Genomic DNA, 16780 nt, shown 5'->3' with positions numbered 1-16780 from the left:
GCCATCAGGTGATATATATATATATATATATGTCAGGTGTGGAACATCATCACTGAATGATGCCTAGGCAGCAGACAAGTGATGATGCAAACAGAGTTTATAAGAGACAGCAGTCTGCACATGTCCAAGATGGCTGCCAACAGGAAGGCAAAGACCTTGACATAGACAGATTGATAGCAGCAGGAGCCATTGGCTCCCGCTGCTGTCAATCAAATCCTGTGAGATGGGAGCGGGGAGAGGGCAGAGTCCCGCTGTCTGTGTCAATGGACGTAGCAGCGGGACCTGGGAGCAAGCCCGCATGGGTGACCACATGGAAAACTGCTTTCTGTGGGGGCACCAGATGAAAGAGGAGCCTGGAGCGTCGGCAGGGAACCCCAGAAGAAAAGGATCGGGGCTGCTCTGTGCAAAACCATTGCACAGAGCAGGTAAGTATAGGCATGTTTATTTTAATACAAAAAAAGGTTTACAACCACTTTAATATTATCTACTACATGAACTTTTATTTCATGTAGTGGATAATATTTTTTATATTTTCTCCACATTTACATGCACACCAAGCTGGCAACCAAAAGTACCAGGGGTTACTGCTTTTCTACCACTCAATATTTCTCTATTGCCTAGTCGTGAACTTGCACAGAATCTGCCTCCATCCTATCAATACAATGCTTAGTTCCCAAATACCCAGGTAATATTATGTGGGGGGGAGGGAATATTGTTGTGCAAAAAATGCAACCACCAGAAAATCCCTATTTTTACATTCATGGTAGGTAAGGTCAGGCAATGCTGGGGGAACAAAATGTAAAAGTAACTGGTAAGTACTCAGAGCTGACAATGTCTGTTTACACACAGATTACATTTAAATTAAATCTGTAGTGAGAGACATCTGGAGGCTGCCATTGCTGATCTCCTTTAGGACCCATTCACACCGAAGCGATTTTTTGTCTGAAGCTCGAAAAGGCTGGAGGAGAAAAAAAAATCAATTATGCTCTATGAAGATGGTTCACATCTCCACTCTAAATCACCTAAAACCAAAACGCTTGAAGCACAAAAGTTCTGGAGCTCTTTTAGTTGCTCAAATTGGTCATATTTGGCTGCGTTTTTTTTTTCCCATAGAAATGAATGGAAATGTTTTTTGTGCGCAAGTTTTTTGTGCGTATTTGCGCGTTTTGTCGCTAGAATTAGCGCAATTTTCTTCTCAATGCAGGGACCCTTGCGAATCCACTGCGGGTTCCCACATCACACCTGACTCGCAGGCATTTCACACTGCCACATGCAAACTGCTGGGAGTGTAAATACAAAGTTAATGAAGACCCCAGATTAGTTTGCATATCGCAGTGCGAACTGTTAATTCAGACATGAATTGGAATCGCATAGGTGTGAACAGTGAACACTCATGCGATCCGATTCTGGTGCGGACCAAAAAAAAGGTCCCGCATTGCACCAGTGTGAACCGGCACTTAGTCCTCATAATACCTTTGTTTTGTTATTCTGTTTGTGTCTTTTAAAGCGGAGTTCCGGCCACAAAATTGACATAGTCGATCTTGGGCCATCCGCTTGCTATAGGTCACCTGAAACAGAAATGGGTAGTTAGGATTTTTTTTTTTTTTAACTTACCTTGTAATTGCAGAAATAAAATACTCACCTCTCTTCCACTTCCTCCCTCAGCCGCATGGCCCGCGCCTTCACTTCCGCTTTGCAATGATTCCCGGGAGCTGAATGTCATCGCTCCCAGGAATCAATGCGCCTGCACCGGCCCCAACGTCAGTTCCGGTGCAGGCACGTCATACCTTGCTAAACAGCTTCTGGGCATGCCCAGAAGCTGTGCAGGGAGGACGCTGCAGACCCGGAAGTGGCGGCGGGGCCGGCGCAGTGCATCGTGGGGCTGAAGAGGACCGAAGAGGACGCGGAAGAGGATCGCGCTGGCTTCAAGCTGCCCACACCTGTGATGGCAGCGCTGGAGAAGAAATTTTAAAAGTAAGTATTTCTTCTAAAAGGTAAGTGCGAACCGGGACAAATCAGAGGCTAGCCATTGTGGAATGTACTAGCCCTGACTGTCCCGGGGGTATGCTCATTGAAATTTTTTATTTGTGGCCGGAACTCCGCTTTAAGTGTGTGATTTCCATCATTTGACAACCTCATTCCCAGTGTAAACCAACACCTTATTGTAAATGCAGTATTTAGTACAAAGCACATGTACATTAGTGCTGCAACGATGCGTCTACGTAATTGATTACATCGACTACAAAAATACGTTGACGTGCGTGAAAGGCGTCGACGCGTCACATCACACACCCCCTGCTCGCATTGCCGGCCGGGCCGCTGCATTGATTGGGGCCGCTGCAGGCTGCACTGCGCTCCAGTCCAGAGAGTCCGGCTCTTCTACGTCAGCCACTGTGAGTGTGACGTACCGGGGCGGCTGCGCCTGCGCATCAACTGAGCTGACTCTCTGTGGCTGCAGACTGCCGCCAACGCCGATGATCCCTCCCACTGTCCCACACAGACGAGATGTCACGCGCCACTCCAGCAGCATCATGTGATCGCAGGTGAGCCTGAGGGGTCTGCACTGGGAGGGGGGCTTACCAAGTGGTCTGTACTAGGAAGGAGAGCATACTGAGGGGTCTGCACTGGGAGGGGGCTTACTAAGTGGTCTGTACTAGGTGGGAGGGCTTACTGAGGGGTCTGCACTGGGAGGGGGGCTTACTAAGTGGTCTGTACTAGGAAGGAGAGCATACTGAGGGGTCTGCACTGGGAGGGGGCTTACTAAGTGGTCTGTACTAGGTGGGAGGGCTTACTGAGGGGTCTGTACTAGGTGGGGGGCTTACTAAGTGGTCTGTACTAGGAAGGAGAGCATACTGAGGGGTCTGCACTGGGAGGGGGCTTACTAAGTGGTCTGTACTAGGTGGGAGGGCTTACCAAGTGGTCTGTACTAGGTGGGAGGGCTTACTGAGGGGTCTGTACTAGGTGGGAGGGCTTACTGAGGGGAGGGGTCTGTACTTTTTGTTATTCAAGGGATTAATTAGCTAATCAAAAAAAGAACACTCAATTAAGCAAAAACTAAATAAAAATAATCGTTAGATTAGTCGACAGACAAAATAATCGTTAGTTGCAGCCCTAATGTACATGTATTTGCAGAATCTTGCCTTGGTTTGTCATGTACAGTACGAGTCTGCTTTCTAATTAAAAGAGTGTGTTTGTGTTTCATTTCATAATCGCTACAGCTGTGTTCTGTGAAGGGGAAACTACTCTGCACTATAATATCCACCCCTAGAGATTAACGTGGCAGCTGTGTAATCCAAAGTAACATTTTGGAATGAGTGTGAAGCGTTTGCCAAATATTTGCAGGTGTAAAATAATTGAACTTGTTTTTTGTGTAAACCGATTAATTTATGCTACGTTCACATTTGTGTGGGGGTGCGTGCAACACTAAAAACACACAAAAAAAAAACCTGCTGCCTACACTAAAATAAACGACAAAAAATGTATAACGCCACTTTAGGAAAATATCAATAGTGCAAATAAACCAGTGTGCAAAAAAAAAAATAATTCAATCAGCATAGAATGTGGAACAGATGAAGAAGCAAAGTCCCAAATAGCTGTAAAAAGTCCAAAATGATGAAGTATATCAAGCAAAGAAAATGCAACACCACAGGTGCAAAAAAAAAAAAAAAAAAAAAAAAATCTTCTGCAGGTGTGTTTAGAGGCCAAACACCATCCCCCTATAGAGTCAAAACTCACTGGAACCGATGGCTGCCATTACAACAGCATATGCACCCACAAGGCACCCACAACTCTCCCCACATCTGCATCAAGTATCACCTCTCAATGGGATGTAGCTGGGACAAATAAAGCTCACCAGGAGCCAAAAGGAAACATTTTCAATAGAGATGCACCTAAATTTAGGTGCCCGAAAATGGTGTTTTGGGCATTTTGCCTTTAGAGAAAAAGGTGCTGAAAATGCACATGATTTTGCGGTGATTTTACTGTACTTAAAGCGGAGTTCCACCCAAAAGTGGAACTTCCGCTTTAGGGAATCCTGACCCCCCGACATGCCACATTTGGCATGTCATTTTTTGGGGGGGGGAGCGGGTACCTAGTTTTGACAGGTACCCGCTCCCACTTCCGCTCGGAGCGCCGCGGCGCCCTGAGCGGAAGTTCTCCTCTCCCCCTCCCTCCCTGCAATCTTCTGGGACACGTCAGAGGTCCCAGAAGATTGCCGGCCAATCACGGCGCGCAGCGCGACTCGCGCATGCGCAGTGGGTACCCGGCTGTGAAGCCGCAAACTGTAACAGCCGGGTGCCCACAGCAGTGATGCCGGCGCCGAGGGAGAGGATCGAGGCTTCCGGCGGCCGCATCGCTGGACCGTTGGACAGGTGAGTAAATGGCTGGAACTCCGCTTTAAGGTGGGATTTTCATTAGACGTGACTAAAAAAACACATCAAAAACGTAACACGGGTGCGTTATTGATGCGTTTTCAATGCATTTCAACCTGGGAGGTGTGTTTTTTGGTGCAGTTTTTTTAACTGACCAAAAATGCAGCAAGCAGGATTTTTAGTGCCACAATGGAAGTGCAACGGACCATTAAGTTTTATCTGAGTTTTTACTTGGTGAACAGCAGATGCATTATATAGATTTTATCACCAACTATTCACTATTGATTTAGCGCAGGTTTTAATTAGGGATAGACCAATATGGTTTTTTCAGGGCCGATACCGATACAGATATTTTGGTCACAACGTATCAGCCGATATGGGCCAAAATTTTGTACATTTAAAGTTCTGAAAAAATAAATGACAATTTTTGACACAAATCCAGTACTGAACATGTTAATTTTTGTTTAATGCTTAAGGGCTGGCTGGCTGGCACATTGTAGTGGCTGGCTGGCTAGCTGGTACCCTGTGGTAAGTGGGTGGCTGGCCCAGGACTGTGGGTGGCTGGCTGGTAAAGGGCCTGTGGCTGGCTGGCTGTCTGGCACCCTGTAGTGGGTGGTTGGCTGGACAGGGGCTGTGGGTGGCTGGCTGGCACAGGGGCTGTGGGTGGCTGGTACAGGGCCTGTAGATGTGGGTGGCTGGCTGGCACCGGGCTGCTGTGGGTGGGTGTATGGCTATGATACACTACCACAAGACTAGTCCCGACTCCAGACGAGGCTGTCCAATGCGAGGGAGGCGGCCTAAGAAGGCAGAATGACGTCACAAAATATCTGCAATTTCGGCCAGTTCCGGGGCCGATACCGATACATCGGGGAAAGTGCATATCGGCCACCAATATATCGGTCTATCCCTAGTTTTAATTATTTAGATTATCTCATTGTGCAGACATACAAAGAATTTAAAGGGATGCATATTTCTTGAGCTTTTCTTGCATTACAGGTGCCAATAATGGCCGACAATACATTCATAGTCATTTAAATGTATTACAGTGCCTTGCAAAAGTATTCGGCCCCCTTGAACTTTGCGACCTTTTGCCACATTTCAGGCTTCAAACATAAAGATATAAAAACTGTAATTTTTTGTGAAGAATCAACAAGTGGGACACAATCATGAAGTGGAACGAAATTTATTGGATATTTCAAACTTTGTTAACAAATAAAAAACTGAAAAATTGGGCGTGCAAAATTATTCAGCCCCTTTACTTTCAGTGCAGCAAACTCTCTCCAGAAGTTCAGTGAGGATCTCGGAATGATCCAATGTTGACCTAAATGACTAATGATGATAAATAGAATCCACCTGTGTGTAATCAAGTCTCCGTATAAATGTACCTGCACTGTGGTAATCTCAGAGGTCCGTTTAAAGCGCAGAGAGCATCATGAAGAACAAGGAACACACCAGGCAGGTCCGAGATACTGTTGTGGAGAAGTTTAACCACTTGCCGACCAGTCACGTTGACTGTACTGCGGCAAAATGGCTCGATTCCGTCCAGCGACGTAGACTTACGTCGCTGGACTCCTCCCCCTGTCGGAGGCGCGCTCCCGCTGTTTTCAGTCACAGCGGGAGTCGGGCCAGGGGTTGGAGCGGCGGCGATCGCCGTTGCTCTTCCCCGATCGTCGGGGAATCGAGTTTGGAGATCCGCCCGCTTGTGTAAACAGAGCAGGTGGATCTCCTAAGTGACAAACAGTGACAGATTGCAGGGTTCAGCATAGCTGAACATGCGATCTGTCCCTGTGTCACTCAGTCACCTCCCCCCACACACGTCAGTAAGCACCAGGCATACATCAATCCCTCCCTCTCCAATAAAATTAACCCCTTCCCTGCCAGTGTCATTTTTACAGTAACAGTGCATATACAGTGGGTACGGAAAGTATTCAGACCCCCTTAAATTTTTCACTCTTTGTTATATTGCAGCCATTTGCTAAAATCATTTAAGTTCATTCTTCTTCCTCATGAATGTACACATAGCACCCCATACTGACAGAAAAACACAGAATTGTTGACATTGTTGCAGATTTATTAAAAAAGAAAAACTGAAATATCACATGGTCCTAAGTATTCAGACCCTTTGCTGTGACACTCATATATTTAACTCAGGTGCTTTCCATTTCTTCTGATCATCCTTGAGATGGTTCTACACCTTCATTTGAGTCCAGCTGTGTTTGATTATACTGATTGGACTTGATTAGGAAAGCCACACACCTGTCTATATAAGACCTTCCAGATAACAATGCATGCCAGAGCAAATGAGAATCATGAGGTCAAAGGAACTGCCTGAAGAGCTCAGAGACAGAATTGTGGCAAGGCACAGATCTGGCCAAGGTTACAAAAAGATTTCTGCTGCACTTAAGGTTCCTAAGAGCACAGTGGCCTCCATAATCCTCAAATGGAAGACGTTTGGGACGACCAGAACCCTTCCTAGAGCTGGCCGTCCGGCCAAACTGAGTTATCGGGGGAGAAGAGCCTTGGTGAGAGAGGTAAAGAAGAACCCAAGGATCACTGTGGCTGAGCTCCAGAGATGCAGTCAGGAGATGGGAGAAAGTTGTAGAAAGTCAACCATCACTGCACCCCTCCACCAGTCGGGGCTTTATGGCAGAGTGGCCCGACGGAAGCCTCTCCTCAGTGTAAGACACATGAAAGCCCGCATGGAGTTTGCTAAAAAACACCTGAAGGACTCCAAGATGGTGAGAAATAAGATTCTCTGGTCTGATGAGACCAAAATAGAACTTTTTGGCCTTAATTCTAAGCGGTATGTGTGGAGAAAACCAGGCACTGCTCATCACCTGTCCAATACAGTCCCAACAGTGAAGCATGGTGGTGGCAGCATCATGCTGTGGGGGTGTTTTTCAGCTGCAGGGACAGGACGACTGGTTGCAATCGAGGGAAAGATGAATGCGGCCAAGTACAGGGATATCCTGGACAAAAACCTTCTTCAGAGTGCTCTGGACCTCAGACTGGGCCGAAGGTTTACCTTCCAACAAGACAGTGACCCTAAGCACACAGCTAAAATAACGAAGGAGTGGCTTCACAACAACTCCGTGACTGTTCTTGAATGGCCCAGCCAGAGCCCTGACTTAAACCCAATTGAGCATCTCTGGAGAGACCTAAAAATGGCTGTCCACCAACGTTTACCATCCAACCTGACAGAACTGGAGAGGATCTGCAAGGAGGAATGGCAGAGGATCCCCAAATCCAGGTGTGAAAGACTTGTTGCATCTTTCCCAAAAAGACTCCTGGCTGTATTAGATCAAAAGGGGGCTTCTACTAAATACTGAGCAAAGGGTCTGAATACTTAGGACCATGTGATATTTCAGTTTTTCTTTTTTAATAAATCTGCAACAATGTCAACAATTCTGTGTTTTTCTGTCAGTATGGGGTGCTATGTGTACATTCATGAGGAAGAAGAATGAACTTAAATGATTTTAGCAAATGGCTGCAATATAACAAAGAGTGAAAAATTTAAGGGGGTCTGAATACTTTCCGTACCCACTGTATATAGCACTGATTACTGTAGTAATGTCACTGGTAACCCCAAAAGTGTCAAAAATGTCAGTCAAGGGTCCGATCCGTCCGCCGCAATCCTGAAAAAAAAAAAAAAAAAAAAATTCGCAGATTGCCGCCATTACTCGTTAAAGAAAAAAAACACCAAAAAATGACAGAAATCTTTTCCTTAGTTAGTAAAACGCAATAACTTTTGCGCAAACCAATCAAAATACGCTTATTGTGATTTTTTTTACCAAACATAGGTAGCAGAAAACAAATTGGCCAAAAACATTTTTGGGGGAATTTCATATAAAAAAAATGTGAAAAATATTGTTATTTTTTAAAAATAAACGCTCTTTTTTTGTTTATAGCGCAAAAAGTAAAAATCGCACAGGTGATCAAATACCACCAAAAGAAAGCTCTGTTTGTGGGAAAAAAGGACGTAAATTTTGTTTGGGTACAGCGTCGCACGACAGCGCAATTGTCAGTTAAAGTCGCACAGCGCCGAATCGCAAAAAGTGGCCTGGACGTAAGACAGCAAAATCCTCCGGTGGTAAAGTGATTAAAGCCGGATTTGGATACAAAAAGATTTCCCAAGCTTTAAACATGTATGACACAATCAATTAGCACTTACATAAACAGTCGCTGTCGACCCAGTATCGCGCAGCAGTATGACATCAGCACAAGAAACTCCACTCACTTTTCTTCTTTTACTTATGTGGGTTATGTATACTACCTGGATGTAAGAGTGGCCGCATTACTTGTCTATTATTACACCACAGCGCAGATTCTTCTATTTTTATTTACAGAAATAAACGGGATTCCATTCTTCTATCCTTCAGGCTCCAACATGCGATTGTCTTTTAATGGCCAATAAAATAGTGTCGCATTCTTGACAATGTATTCACCATAAAGATTTCCATTCATTGTCTCCAAGAGATAGAAAAAGCAGTTGAATGACTCAACATGAACGTGACATACCAGAAAACATGGAAGTGCTTTCTGGTGATGTGTAAAAGTATAAAATGTCGCAAGCTGAGAGTGCAAGAATTAAAAAACGGTCTAGTCAGAGCTTTGTGTCACTGTATGTGGGGATTGCACAAGTGCAAACACAATTCTTAAGTCATGTTTTATGTGGTTTTTCATCAAGAAACATACACCACAGTGTCAATTTCACAAACACATAAAGGTTTCATTCCCACATGGAATCTATGAACAAATATCAGTCACCAAAACGGATATAAATCATAAATAGCTATAGATTGCCCTTTACAACCCACAAATGTAATCTCTATTGGATAACCATGCAATACGATTACTGCACCTAAACAATCAGATCTGTTCACCAGAATTTACCATTTCAAGTGGGCCTTAACCACTTTACCACCGGAGGATTTTGCGGTCTTACGTCCAGGCCACTTTTTGCGATTCGGCGCTGTGTGACTATAACTGACAATTGCGCGGTCGTGCGACACTGTACCCAAACGAAATTTGATCACCTGTGCGATTTTTACTTTTTGCGCTATAAACTAAAAAAGAGCATTTATTTTGAAAAAATAAATTTTTTTATATGAAAATCCCCCCCCCCCCCCCCCCCCAAAAACAAAATGTAAAAATCTAAATTTTTTTTAATTTTTGGCCAATTTGTTTTCTGCTACCTATGTTTGGTAAAAAAAAAAAAAATCACAATAAGCGTATTTTGATTGGTTTGCGCAAAAGTTATTGCGTTTACTAAGGGACAGATTTCTGTCATTTTTGGTGTTTTTTTATAAACGAGTAATGGCGGCGATCTGCGATTTTTTTTGCGGTACTGCGACATTGTGGCGGACAGATCGGACCCTTGACTGACATTTTTGACACTTTTGGGGGTACCAGTGACATTTCTACAGTAATCAGTGCTATACATATGCACTGTTACTGTAAAAATGACACTGGCAGGGAAGGGGTTAATTTTATTGGAGAGGGAGGGGTTAATGTATGCCTGGGGCTTACTAACTGTGTGGGGGGAGGTGACTGAGTGACACAGGGACAGATCGCAGGTTCAGCTATGCTGAACCCTGCAATCTGTCACTGTTTTGTCACTTAGGAGATCCGCCCGCTTTGTTTACACAAGCGCGCGGATCTCCAAACTCGATTCCACGACAATCGGGGAAGAGCGGCGGCGATTGCCGCCGCTCCTCCCCTGGCCCGACTCCCGCTGTGACTGAAAACAGCGGGAGCGCGCCTACAGGGGGAGGAGACCAGCGATGTAGGTCTTGAGCCACTTTGCCGCAGTACAGTCAACGTGACTGGTTGGCAAGTGGTTAAGTGAAGAGTACAGGAGGGTTGTAGCTTCTATCAGTCTTTTGTTGTCATCTGTGTCCTATAAAGGGGATTATCCTTCACTTCCTGTCCCATAGCCAAAACAGGAAGTGAGAGGAAACCCCTCCAAAAGTGAGGGAATCCTGTGGGGTCACCAGAACTAGTGTCCCCATAGGAATATATGACCTTCATCACTTTTCTGTGGACAATCCAAAATGTTTGACTTTTTTACTTTCACTAAGAATAGTAAACAGGAAAAATTGAGAGGGTGAATCTCCGCAACCGAAGCACAGACAAATATAATCTGACAGATGTTCTACTCCCTCTCTACTCTCCAAAACAAAAAAAGGGTTTGCCTTTAGTTACACTTCAGGAATTCTCCTTGTCTTAGAGCCCATTCAGACAGGGGCGACACGACTTGCTGGGGCGACCTGTGAAGTCGCAGTGCACAGCGTGCACCACGACCTCGGCGCGACATGCACGGACTTCATATAATTTAAGTCAATGCAAGTCGCTCCAGGTCGCCCCAAAGTAGTACAGGACCCTTTTTCTTGTGTCGCTCCTATTAGAACGGGTCCTGTGCTAATCAATGGCAGGCGACCGACCACGACTTGTCAGGCGACCAAGTCGCCTGACAAGTCGTGCTAGTGTGAATGGACCCTTACACTGTGTCCACGGGGCGACAAGTAATTATCTATGTATCACATCCAACAAACAACCAGGAATGCTGAAATTTATTGTAGTATTCTGTGCTAGATACATCGGATATGGCGGAGAGGAGGGGTGGATGACATTGCCATCACAACCTCGTCCAATCAGAGCCTTGTATTCATTAAAAAAATACAAGGGGTTTGCTGAATGGTAGAGGTATGGGAGCAAGTGACCCCCTGTATTCAGTGGCTCCAGCAGCACCTGGAACATGACAGTGTTGCCTAGATGTAGCACAGACTACAACAGTGAATTGTTAGCACCCCTTGTGGCCATATGGATGTATCACATGGATAACTACATGTAACCAAGTTTGCCCGATAGAAGTTTAAAAAATAGATTATTCCTGAAGTTCAGCTTAACCACTTGCCGACAATGCACTGTATATTTACGTCGGCAAAGTGGCTCTCCCAGACAGAATCACGTTAATAAACGTCATCTGCCTGGGAGGAGCTAGGGGGCGATCGCGCACCACCGGCAGCACGCTCCCACCCCTGATCGTCAGCGGGGAAGCCAGTGCGGGTGTCAGGCTGCTCCGATTGCCGCCTGACACCGGCGATCTCTCCCCGCTGACAGAGAAGGACAGATGGCTGATGTAAACAGCGGATGATCAGAGGCTATGTGATCTTTCTATATAGAATCGCATGTCTCTGATCAGCTCACAAGCCCAACCCCCCCACAGTTAGAATCACTCCCCTAAGCTTACATATAACCCATTGATCACCTTTACAGTAACAGTGCATTTTTTTAGCACTGATTACTGTAGTAATGTCACTGGTACTCCCAAAAGTGTAAAAAATGTCAGTCAGGGGTTCTATCTGTCCGCCGCATTGTCCCAGTCCCGAAAAAAAAAAAAAAAAAAAAAAAAAAAAAAAAATCACAGATCGCCACCATTACTAGTAAAAGAAAAAAATAAATAAATAAATAAAAATGACAAATCTTTCACGTATTTAGTAGACAATAATTTTTTTACACAAACCAATCAAAATACGCTTATTGCGATTTTTTTTTACCAAAAATATGTATCAGAAAACAAATTGGCCTAAAATGTTAAAACATTTAGATTTTTTAATTATTTTGTTTGGGGAATGTTATATAGCAGAATGTGAAAAATAATGTTTATTTTTTTTTTTTTTTTGCAAAATTGTCACTCTTTTGTTTATAGCGCAAAAAATAAAAAGAAATTGCACAGGTGATCAAATGCCACCAAAAGAAAGCTCCATTTGTGGGAAAAAAGGACTTCAATTTTATTTAGGTACAGCGTAGCATGACTGCGCAATTGTCCGCTAAAGTAACGCAGTGCCGAATCGCAAAATAGGGCCTGGTCATTAAGGGGGAAAATCCTCCCGTCTGAAAGTGGTTAAAGTGGAGCTCCATCCTTACAACATTTAGCTTTTTTTTTTTTTTTTGGGGGGGGGGGGGGGCAGTTTTAGTTTTGACAGGTACCTGCTCCCACTTCCACCCAGACTGCCTAGGTGATCCAATCGGAAGTTCTCCTCTCCCCCGCAGTCTTCTGGGATACGTTACAGATCCCAGAAGACTGCTGGACCATTCAGCAGGCGCAGCGTGCCTCGCCCATACACAGTGTGCACCCGGCCGTCACAACCGGGTGCCCACAGCTGAAATGCTGGCGCGGAGGAGAGGGAGAGAGGTGATGGTGTGGATGACCACATCACTGGGACAGGCGAGTGTGTGTTTATTAAGAGTCAGCAGCTACACCTGAGCGTATAGTTTTCAGGCGTTTTTTGCAGGTGTTTGGAGGCAGGTATTGACATCTAACAAAAACGCTTGTAATCTGCTAAAAAAATAAGCTCATGTACTTTTTTGAGCTTCAGGCGTTTTGCTTCTGGAGCACAGATGGAGAAAACGCTCATCTGTGAACAGGGGCCATTGAAATGAAAGGGATTTTGCTTGTTGGGCGTTTTGAGACTTCATAGATGAGTGTTTTACGAGCTGAAATACGCTCAGGTGTGAACAGGGCCTCAATAAACACAAAAAACTGGAGCTCTGCTTTTGGCTTCTTTCACACGGTCCGCCTCCGCAGGCGGATCCGTGTTGCTCAGCGGGGATCGATCCGCGATCCCCGCTGAGCCGGGCGGATGACAGCTCCGTCTCCGCTTGCAGAGCGGAGAGGGAGGTGTCTCAGCACCCGCTGCCCTCTATGGGGGATCGGAGGAGAGCGGACCGCTTGTCCGCTCTCATCGGATCCGCTCCGATTACTGAACGGATGGAAAAATAGGGTTTCCATCCGTCCAGATTTCAGCACAGGATCGGATGCGGATGGCAGCGGGTGTCAGCGGAGGTGACCTCCGCTGACACCCGCTGCCCCATAGAGCTGCATGGAGGATCCGATCAGATCCGCCTAAAAAACTGACAGGCGGATCTGATCGGACCGCCCGTGTGAAAGAGCCCTTTAAGTCTCTATGTTAAAGGTTTCATTTATTTATAGACTGGGCTTTTCACCCATGTGTCGATTTTTAGGACTTTCATGTGCCTGGGAGGTAGAGGCACAGCCTCCAGCCTCGGTGCCTGTAGTATGTCAAGGTACTCTCATTTAGGACCATAAGTGTTTGGGGACATACATCCCTGAATGTATAGGGCCCTGAACACCATTTCCACTCGGTACAGCGTCCATCCACAGTGTATTTCAGCTGGTCATAGACTTTGACAGGCTGCAGTCATTGGGGCTGGACATCACACCTATCCCTCCTGACATTGGGTGTGAACGCACAGGATCTCTCTAAACGTCCAGCGTACATGCAGTCAACATGCAGAAAATGCAGCACAGAAGCACAAAGACTTCTGTCAAAGCAGGAGTGAGACTCCATGGCAAAACAGGGAACTCTAGAAGGGACATTTTAAATCTGCATCTCGGGAAGATCTAAAAGCAGTTCCCAGTCATAACTAAAACACTCATAAGGCCTAATGCTTGGAGAAACCTGGAAACTATGACCGACTTTCAACAGCAGTTTACACAAAATTATTTATAGCCTAGAAAATTATTAAAATAATCTAGACAGAATCCAGATCCAGGAAGGCACAGTCAGTCAATGTTTTAGATTTACTGCACACACCGCATTATGGTCACATTCTTCTTCAGACTTCTGACTGAATCTGAGCACAAATATTTCACCAGTTACCTTTATATATCTTTCTTGGATCTAATACCTCTTCTTTGAACACCTCAGACCATCATCACTCACCTCTCATCCTCTCTAAATTCACATCAAACTGCCAGGCCCCCGCTTCTTGTTCATACCCTACCTACACTTTGACAATTGGCCCTGTTACTCCTCATTCAAGTTACACATCTTCAGTTCTACCTTTTACAACTTATATAGTTTCCATTGCCCACCAGTCTCCTCTCACCATCTACTTTTTCTGCTCTCCTCCTCCTCCCTTGCAGCTCTGTTCCTCTCACCATTGGCCTATTGTAGCTTCCATACGTCTTGCCAACTGCATTCCACTGCTCTGCCCCATCACCCCTACACTGCACCTCTCAACTTCTTTTACTGCCAACCTATCCTCACCACCGACTTTATCCCTAACACATACTTTGTCCGTTAGAACTTTCTCCACCTATTATATTTATTTCTCTCTTCCTGCCCAAGCCACCTACCAACTTTTTACCAATCTTTCCTTACAACATACTTTGTACATTTCTTCCTTCACCACCTAGCAACTTTATCCCACTCTTTCACACCAACTACCAACTTTATCCTTCTCTTTCCTAGCCACCTACCAGATTTGTTCCAATCTACCCTCCCTATCCACCTATGGTACCAACTTTGTCCTACCCTGCCCTTCCTCGCCACCTACCAACTGTGTGCAGATCTTCCTTCCCTCACCATCTAACTACCTTGTTTCACTCTTCCCTCCCTCGCCACCTGCCAACTTTGTCCCCTTCTTGCCTCTCTCGGCATCTAAGAACATTGTTCCTCTCTTCCCTCCCTTGTGACCTACAAATTTACTTTCTACCTTTCACAACATCCACTAAATTTGTTCCTTCTCTTGACGTTTTTTTCCATCATCATCTATATTGAGATTCATAAACTGTCCATCTCCAACACTCTTACACTTACCAGGTCCTTCCCATCTATCTTTTTCCATCTCCTCCCCCCTAATCAACTACCTTGCCCTTTTATCTTCCTCCTTATAACTGTTGTGAACCTTTAACCCCCCCATGGTCTATGCTGTCCCCTCTCCTCCCCTAGTCACCTACCTAACCCTTTTCTCCCCCCTTATACATGTCCTGCAACTTTCATCTTGCCTTCACTTCTTACCCTAGTCACATACATAGACCCACCTTGTCCCTTCCTATCCCTGTAACCAACTACTTTTCCCCTTTCTCTTACCTAGAAATATCCTGCACTTTCACCCCCTCCCAATCATATCCTACTTTGTCCCTTTTCATCCCCCTAATCACCTTTCAACCCACCTTGTCCCTTCTCCTACACGTATCAACTACCTGGAGCCTTTCCCTTCTTCATATAGGGCCTGCATGTTTGTCCCCAATCATGACCTACCTTGTCCCTTCTCTTCCTCCTAGTCACCTACCCTGACCCACTCTCTTCCTCATACATTTACTGCACCTTTCAACCCCATCATGACCTACCTTGTCTTATCTCCTTCTTCTAATCACTTACCTTGTCACCTACCCTGACCAATAAATGTACTGCACCTTTCATCCCCATCATGACCTACCTTGTCTTATCTTCTCCCTATGATCACTTACCTTGTCCCTTCTCTTCCTCCTAGTCACCTACCCTGACCCTACCTGGTCTTATCCCCTCCCTCCAATCACTTACCTTGTCCCTTCTCTTCCCCCTAGTCACCTACCCTGACCCTACCTTGTCTTATCCCCTCCCTCCAATCACTCACCTTGTCCCTTCTCTTCCTCCTAGTCACCTACCCTGACCCTACCTTGTCTTATCCCCTCCCTCCAATCACTTACCTTGTCCCTTCTCTTCCCCCTAGTCACCTACCCTGACCCTACCTTGTCTTATCCCCTCCCTCCAATCACTCACCTTGTCCCTTCTCTTCCTCCTAGTCACCTACCCTGACCCTACCTGGTCTTATCCCCTCCCTCCAATCACTTACCTTGTCCCTTCTCTTCCCCCTAGTCACCTACCCTGACCCTACCTTGTCTTATCCCCTCCCTCCAATCACTCACCTTGTCCCTTCTCTTCCCCCTAGTCACCTACCAGGTTCTATTCTCTTCCTCATGCATGTACTGAATCTTTTCACCCCACCATGACCTACCTTGTCTTAGCTCCTCCCTCTGATCACTTACCTTGTCCCTTCTCTTCCTCCTATACAGTCTGCACTTTCCACCCCCTCCCTCCCATCCACTACAAGTCTCCCAGCGCTACTCCGGACTCTCCCATCTGACTCCTAGCAGTGTCCGGTGTGACTTGCAGGCAGCCCCCCTCCCCCGCCGTCTTACCTGTAGAGCTGAGCGGGTCTCCAGGTGTTGTGGGTCCGCTCTTCTACAAGGACCCGGTGTAAGAAGAACTCTTCCTTATTCCGCTCTGAGTGAGAGATGAAGCAGGGCTCCCCCTCCCTGACCAGCTACACCCTCCTCCTCCTCCTCCTCCCCGGGCCCCTCCCCTCACACGGTGCACCGTCTCCTCTCCTCTCACAGTCTCTCTCGGTCCCCCTCCGTGGGCGGCCGGCTTGTCCTCCTCTATGGACGGTCAGTCCTCCGTCTGTGTTCTGTGAGGGAGTTTCTGGAACTTCTACATTGTCCTGCTGGTTCTATTTCCTCCTCTGTCACTCCTCCTCCTCTCCGGACTTCAGTGCACCTTCCTCATTCCTTCTCCTCATCACATGTCTGCAGACATTCCTCCTTCACCTGAGGAAAT

General features: G+C 46.0%; 1 protein-coding gene across 1 annotated transcript in view; it reads right to left on the bottom strand.

Annotated features, from left to right (window-relative positions):
- PRKCD (protein kinase C delta) overlaps positions 1 to 16498 on the bottom strand; it is a 162106-nt gene extending 145608 nt beyond the window's left edge. The window contains exon 1 of the mRNA XM_082264954.1: positions 16363 to 16498. The gene's annotated coding sequence lies outside the window, so the exon portion shown is untranslated. The remainder of the gene's footprint in view (positions 1 to 16362) is intronic.
- Between the last annotated feature and the right edge of the window lie 282 nt (positions 16499 to 16780).

This window comes from Pelophylax lessonae (assembly GCF_965119305.1).
Source record: "Pelophylax lessonae genome assembly, chromosome: 8".
NCBI classification, from domain to species: Eukaryota; Metazoa; Chordata; class Amphibia; order Anura; family Ranidae; genus Pelophylax; species Pelophylax lessonae.
The sequence above is the reverse complement of the archived record's forward strand: the minus strand, read 5'-3'. Positions and strand labels throughout refer to the sequence as shown.